Source organism: Pseudopodoces humilis, chromosome 2 (assembly GCF_049639895.1).
Source record: "Pseudopodoces humilis isolate 2021_Gansu_Grassland_sample_001 chromosome 2, ASM4963989v1, whole genome shotgun sequence".
NCBI lineage: Eukaryota > Metazoa > Chordata > Aves > Passeriformes > Paridae > Pseudopodoces > Pseudopodoces humilis.
Genome location: NC_142201.1, coordinates 25,538,461 through 25,544,460, shown reverse-complemented (window position 1 = coordinate 25,544,460; position 6,000 = coordinate 25,538,461).

The following is a 6,000-nucleotide window of genomic DNA, read 5'->3' as shown; positions in this document are numbered from 1 at the left end:
ATGTTCTCATGGCAAAAATATGCTTATGAAACAGTGTGTTCTAATCAAAACCGTGTTTCATAGGATAAAAGAGTGATGATTTTTAGTAGCTGGGGGAGGGTGTTAAGGCCTGGGCTGGGAAGCTGTTCTCTCTCCTTGCAGCTGAGACCAGATATGAGTTAATAAGGGTAGGAGAAGCCTGCTGCAGAAGAACATGAAATCTAATTTTTTTACATTTTTAAGAAATCCACTGGGACAGGATTAAGCTCAAGAGACAGACGCTCTAAACTTCTTTGGGATAACACCCAGAGAGCGATTTCCTTTTGTTAAATGGGGCACAAAAGAAGAGGAAATCATAAGACCACCATAAGCAAGGTGTCCCTGAGTTTGTGGGGCTGTTTCTTCTCCGTCCCTGGCGAGTTGTCTCACTGGCCTGCAGATGGCGAGTTTGCCATGTGGAGATGTGTCTTTGCTGACAAGGAAAAGCCCTGCATCCTTAAGGGAGTACAGAAAACAAATTCTGCCTGAGGATGATAGCTAAGAGTTAACTCTTCACCCAAGAGTTCTCCCACAATGCTTCGTTTTGTGTGCATGAGCAGCTGTTTACCAGGCAGGAGGGAAGATGGTAATATCAATACTTCAGCTGATCATTAAACATTACTCTTTGTAATGGAAATAGGGATCTTTACTACCCACTTCAGCAAGCACAGCCCACAGCACAAAATCACTAAGACCGCTCTTCCAGGAGGTGAAACAACATTACATGATGATCATCTGATCATTTTCTGGTCCCCCTACAGTCTTTAGTAATACACAGACATGAATTAAGAGATATCCATAGTGACTGACTCCAAAGATCCCACAGCAAGGTCCAAGATTAAGACTCAAGCAATGACTTGCAGTGTTACTGATCTCTGTGCCACAATGAGTTAAATTCTCTAGAGTTCAAGAATTTTGAGTCTGGGCCCCACTGAATAGTGGCATCTTTCTAGAAAAATATGTTTTTCATATCTATTTTTTCAAAATCCATGTTTGTATTTAAAACTCATCTGGATTCATTCAGCAGTTCACAAAAGAAAAATTATAAATGCTTCACAAAAGTAAAAATTAGATGTTGCAAAGAGTAATTTTAATTGACAAAAGAATATATATTTTTTCCTCACTGCTCACATGGAAACTCTGCTAAGCTCATCCTGTGACACATGCATTTCCTATTGCTGGCTTCCCTCTCTATCTTTCCATTTTCCTACTTTTCCCCTTACATTTCTGTCTTGTTCAAGGGCTGCAAAATGAGACTGGAACATTAATCATGTGTTTCCAAGAAACATAGAGAACTTGCTCTCTGGGACAAATTTTCCCGTTATTGTTCAATAAAGACTCCTGAGCCTTCCCAAGAGCCTCACGAGAAAGAATTTCTTTCCAACATGCAGCTGCTCATTAATTCCTGGGAAAACCCTGAAAACAAAGAGAGTTTTCAGTAACATAGTAAACTTTCCCTTCTGAAGTTTCACTGCTATTTTTTTTAAAGAAAGCACTCATAGACATTAAAAAAACGCCAACATTTTGAACATGCTATTTTGATCAGCTACACATATGCACACATCTACTGCATTCTGGCAGCAGATCTCAAATTTGGTGACAATTGGGTGCTCAAAGAACTAAAATACTGGGGGGATCGGAGAAAGCTTTTCCACCCCTCCTGTGCTCTAGGGCTGTACTCACTCATCCTTGGATACCTTGGAATTTTCCTCTCTGCCACCACCCCAGCTGCAGGAGGAGCCTGGTAAGGAAGGCCAAGTCCTCTGCACCTTGGAGCCCTGGGCAGCACAAGGGACAGGCAGCTGCTGCTGCTGCTACAAAGTGGGTAGCAGCATCCCCTCTGTCATTTCCAGCATGGCAGAAGGACATCTGGCACTCAGCTATCACACCACAAAAGCACAGCAAACAAGCCAGGCTCTTATATTTGCACCAGGGCTGAGCTCTGCCATCGTCTTCATCTCTACAAGCCACAAGACCCTAAGAGACGTGTTCTGTAATGCAGCCCTGATCCAAAACCTTGTACAAACACCAGCCTCCTCTTGCTCTGCCACTGTCACCACCGTCCCCCAACTGCCCATGGGAATGGGTGGGTTTTGCTAGAACCTGGACACATACATGAGTATATACATTCATATAGATGAGTGTATTTGCCCATGGCTTTCCCCCTGCTCATCCAACTCCAGTGCTGCTCATCCAACAGTGCTGCAGGGCTGCTGCCATGACAGGAGCTGTCCTGGGGCTGCTGCCCGACTGCTCTCCATGACAATGAGCAGCTCTGGAGCACAGAAGAGTGTGGAAGCTTCCTACCGTACCAGAGAAGGAGAAATGCACAGCAAAGGCTGTGGTAACAAAGAGGAAACCTTGATTTATGCCCAGAAGAGCATGTTTCTGGCAAAGAGCAGCACTTGGTAACTCCTCCCTCCAGCAATCCAGAGACCCTATTTTGTTCCTAATTTTTAATAGCTTATCTTTGACCCCACAACAGCTTGTGAGTCCTATGGGCAAAGCTAAGGGGAGCAGAGGCAACACCATAGCATATTTCACCAGCCTGGGGGCATTCCCTTTGCACACTTTTTGGCTGATAAAACACAGCAGTTTTGGCTGACTAAACCTCCTTTCCTTGCTGCAAGACCTTTTATGTCATTACCTCTGCCTTTCCTGATGCACACAGGGCTTCCAGGCTCAGCTGACAGTGAAGTTGCCACAGGGACTTAGGAGTTCCAGATCACAAAGATCTTAAAGCCCTATTACCACTTGGCACAGAGTGTACTTCTTTATTTTATAGGATGGAAATTCTTCAACTCCTTTTCCAGATTACTGTGGACAAAAATAATCCCAGTTTGTTGTCATTTAGATGATGTGGTTGTGCAGGATTGAAAGGAAGACTGCAACACTGGCAATATCTCTCTAAGAAGAGCACTGGCTCCTTCACCTCACACAAACTATTTTTGGAGCCACTCCCTCCCCACCCCCACCCCCCCCTCCCAATTTCTGTAAAGTTCTGCCACTTCAGGGCAAAAGGTGGATTTGGCAGTGCTGGGTTAATGGTTGGACTCAATAATCTTAAAGGTCGTTGCCAACAGAAATGATGCTCTGATACTATTGTCATGTGTGGAGGGAAAGATTTCCATTGCAACCCTGGCCAGAGTAAAGTAATGCCTGATTCTCCAATATTTAAAAGATGGTGTTGGAGAGTTTCTTTGATTCCCATGGTTTTGGTGACACTAAGATTCTGTAATTTTATGTTGTGTCTGCAGTGGGCTCAGTACCTGCACTGAGCAGGAACCAACAGCTAAGTGGCTTTGCCTAATTGGAGCCCTTGCATTTTGAAGGTTCTGACTCTTTCTTTCCATTTTCCACAACTGACAAGGTCTGGATGGTATTTTGCTGAGATCAACAATCAAATCCTCAGTGATTTACTTCAAGGCCCTTTTGACATTCATTGACAGTGTCTGGGATTTCTTTGGGTGTTATTCTGCTGCAGGCATAGATCAAAGTGCTCTCTCTGACTCCTCACTGCTTGTCACTCAACTTGCATTCCTCAATCACCACAACCAATTGGAAACTTCTCTAATGAGGCTGCTTTATCACTTATGAACATTATCAGTCAGGACTGTGGGTAGATCTGTGAGTGAACAGCTTGTTAGTAGTAAACAGCGATAAGAAAGATGCCCTTGGTAAAGGCAGATGGAATTTTGCCCTGCAATTACTCCCTTATTCTGGGCTAGCTTAGGATGTCTCTCTTACAAATGTGGATCTATATAGCAAATGTGTTTGCATGTCTCCTTTGAAGGATCATAGAGCCTTCTTCTCTGCTTTTCTCACCATTTAGTAATGGGGGAGACAGGTTTCTTTGTGGGGATTATTTGCTTCCCAAAATCTTAGAAGAAGCACAGAATAGCAATAAAATTAAGGCAACGGGAAATCATGGTTTCTGTCCGTAACACACACAAATCACAAAAAGTCAGAATTTTGTAGAAAAGTCATTAACTCCATTAGATAGTAAGAATTAAAGGCTGTAAAGTTACTCTCAGGACTAATTACTGAAAGGAAAAGAGAGACAAAATAAAAGCATAATTCAATTTGATGAAAACAAGAATAATTAGTTACTTTTTATTACTATTTGCCAAACATATGCTTTAGTTAAATCCTGAGAGCTGCAGATGATGTCACTGGCTTTAGGAACATGGTTGTCTCATCTGGCAGTCATTAATGTTGTTGGTATGTACAACAGGTCTTCTAAAAATAGTCATTTTCAAATTAGAGCTGCAGAAATCCTGATGCAGTGGTTCTCTGTGGTGTCCTGCCCCATCTCTTCTCACATTTGTCAAAGACAGATTCTCTCTCTTCTGAACATTTTTATCCATGTTTAATAGTACAGACCATCAACACAATTGCTGTATTGCAGTATGTATGTTCAGGGAGGAGATCCAAGATGCCTTGGTTTTTTAGTTTAATTAAAGGTAAGTGGTAAATCAGAAAGATAAGCATCTTGCATGCTCTTATTGTCAACATTTCAGTGCTCACAGCTTTGCTCCTTGCAATCATCTGCTGCAAATTTCTCAAATGTTATTTGACGTTACTCCACTAGTGTTCAAAACTGTTTAGCAAGGGATATTAAATGCAGACTGGATCCAGACAGCTCTGTGGGTCAGGGGAGTGCAAGTTGCCAAAAAGTGCACAGGAGGATGTGTTTACAAAAGGTACTGAAGGGTGCTGGAGCAGCAAATCAGACCATTGAAAAGCTAAAGCCAGACATTGATTCTTATGTAAGTGTTACCTAATTGTTACTTCTTCCCGGAAGTAAGTCCAGCAGAGCTGTCTTTTGTTTCTTTACAAATGATCCTTTGTGAGGACCCTTGACAGCAACTGTGAGGTTTTTAAGTACTGTTTATTATCACTACATAAGCTTGACTGCAGGGACCAGCATTAGCTTTCTCTCCTGGGAATATGAAATGTATTGTCAGGGACATACTATCATTGCTGTGGGAAATACAACACCTTGCTAATCCTGCATTTGTTTCATGTTAGAACCTACACTGTGAACTCTGACCACCCCTTGTAGTAACCGCACAGCAGTACTCTAAAATACAGCCAGCGCAATCAAAAGAACTACAGTGTTTTTCCACACAGAATAAGTCCCAGTCATGCTCATGAAAACTGTGTGCACTTTGAAAGCTGTGTCCTCCCTAGAAGAGGACTTCCAAGATTCCCTTCTTTTTTTTCTTCTTTCTTTTTCTTTTTTTTTTCTCTTTTTTTCTTCTTTTTTTTTCCTTTTTTGAAGCACTGGGTGAATCTGAGGAAGTTCTCAGCAAGGTGTCCATCTTCCTAGAATCTGACCATTTGATTCTCAGCTTGCATAAAGATGTTAGACTTGCAGCTTTGCTGTGAGCTATAATTGATCCTGTAATGTGCAGAGGGGAAATTCTGCATTGCTCTGCACAATATCCAATGCACCAGCAGATTTTTTTTCTACCAGAGGGAAGGCTGAACTTGCTTTTGTTCTACTTGCAGCTCCTTCATATTTACTTTCCCTGAGTATGCAGATGTGAAGCTAAACTGTGAGTATACATTCACATTTATGATCTAGCCTGCTTTAATGTAGTAATAGTCCCTGCCTCTACTTTTTGTAACACAAGCAAAGAAATGCCATGTGAGAGACAGAGCAGCCACATGTAATATATTTCACAAGTAGAATATATGTTAATGATAATACATATGTTACTCTAAGATGGGAAAGAACAGTGTCAGAAGTACCTGAAATATGAAAAAGAAAAATTAAATTATTTCAATTTTGATAATGTACCAATTTGTCATAGGAACACTAACCTGCAAATTAACACAAAATTAAAATGACATTTTTCCTCCAGTATTAGTCATGTGATGTCATCTGTAACCTGACAAAGTAAGCCAGAAGAAAGTAATAATTTGATCCTAGATGTTGCAATCACAGCTTTTTCCCTTGCAAAGGAATTTAAAAAC